General features: G+C 39.8%; 1 protein-coding gene across 1 annotated transcript in view; it reads right to left on the reverse strand.

The window, feature by feature from the left end:
* The window catches only part of LOC101851541, a gene marked incomplete in the record, with an annotated part of 136551 nt that overhangs the window by 79438 nt on the left and 55421 nt on the right, over nucleotides 1-1692 (reverse strand).

Raw genomic sequence — 1692 nt, forward strand, 5'->3', positions numbered from 1 at the left:
TCCCCCTCTCTCTCTCTCTCTCTCTCTTCCTTTAATCTCTTCCTCTCTCCCTCCCTCTCTCTGTGTCTCCCTGTCTCTCTTTGTCCGCCTCTCTCTACAATTCTACATTCCTCTTTCCTCTTTTTTATCCACTTCCCAATGCGCTTTAACATGATTCGCACATTTTCTTGTTCCAGACTTTGAAATTAAAGAATAAATATATGTACATAAAAACATTACACTACATTCTTGTTCGTAATACACGTTGTTTGACAAAAGCTCTAAAAATTAACTGCACTTTTCTTCCTCTCATCTGACTGCTCCAAAAAAAAAAAAAACTAAGTTCGATTTTGTTACTTCCGCAGTAGTTATAGAACAACTAGTTGACTCAGATCAGAGAAAAGAAGCTTTAAATCAATATCAAAACGGAATTTTCATTCATAATATTCCTCTATCATATATCTTAGCCCTTGTGATTTATAATTGTTACTACATGCTGTGTAATCCTGAGATGAGTTTTAAATATTGCTGCAGAAATAGGGATACAAGCAAGGTGCGGAAAAAAGAACGTCCAAACCAGGGGTAACCTATATCCATGCATCTAGGGGGGAAAAGGACAATTAAAAATGCCAAACTACACGCGAAGCCAAAATTGAAGGGGAAAAAATAATATTCTTTTTGCTCTCGCTGTGTCTGCCTGCAAGTGCTGCTATATGCTCTCGATCCTCTCGAAAATAAAATAGGCCTCTACGAACTGGGTTTCAGTTTCCCTGTTGGGAGGAAATAAAGATTTCGTTGAAACGTTTCTCCCTCTCTTGGTCTTCTAAGGCATCTACACATTTACTCCCAACAATGCCAGCGTAAGAAGATCTAAATACAGATCTGAAAGGCTGGAGCAAACATTAAACAGTGGTGAGAACGCATCGATTTGAGTGTCGTGGGGTGCAAGACGAAACACACATCAATCTGATTACCCTCTCTCAACAAAAACCTACATCGATCTGATTAGCGCTGGCGTGCTCGTAGGACATAGCTATCGACCCGGGGGGACGTTTTAAGAACAGAGATGCAAAAAGGTATCGATTTGATTGTAAGCATGTCACAGACACGTCACAGTATTGATCCTCATTGATGAGCTAGCACATCCTCTTGAAATGGGGTTATGTTTTCATTCCTGTGGTGCAGCGGCTTTCATCTCGGTGTTCCTTATTCAACGAGTTCCTTTTATCCATCGGCTGTGTTTGTTTTAGGAGCTTTTATGTTTTTAATTATCACCATTCCGGTGTCCTGTTTTGCATGTTCCTATTTTCCACACCACTGTCAGTTTGTTTTTTCATTCTTCCTTTGTTATGCTCCCAACATTCCTCAGTTTTTAGTTTTTGCAAACTTCAGCCATTTTTTTTTTTGGTCAACACGTTGCAAATATTGTTTCACTATACCCAGCCACTTTTGTTCTTGAATAACCGCCTTCCTATCCAGTGGGAATTCAGTAAGTACACACATACACACACAAACACATACATACACATACACACATACACATACACACATACAAATAAACTAAGGCGCTCCCTCTCTCTCTCTTTCGCTCTCTTTTTCTCTCTCTCTCTCTCTCTTTCTCTCTCTCTCTCTCTTTCTCTTTCCTTCTCTCTCACTCTCTCTCCCTCCCTCTGTGTAGTGGGCTATCCAACGACAAAATAACGATGAAAAAAA

Source organism: Aplysia californica, unplaced genomic scaffold (assembly GCF_000002075.1).
Source record: "Aplysia californica isolate F4 #8 unplaced genomic scaffold, AplCal3.0 scaffold00003, whole genome shotgun sequence".
Taxonomy (NCBI): Eukaryota; Metazoa; Mollusca; class Gastropoda; order Aplysiida; family Aplysiidae; genus Aplysia; species Aplysia californica.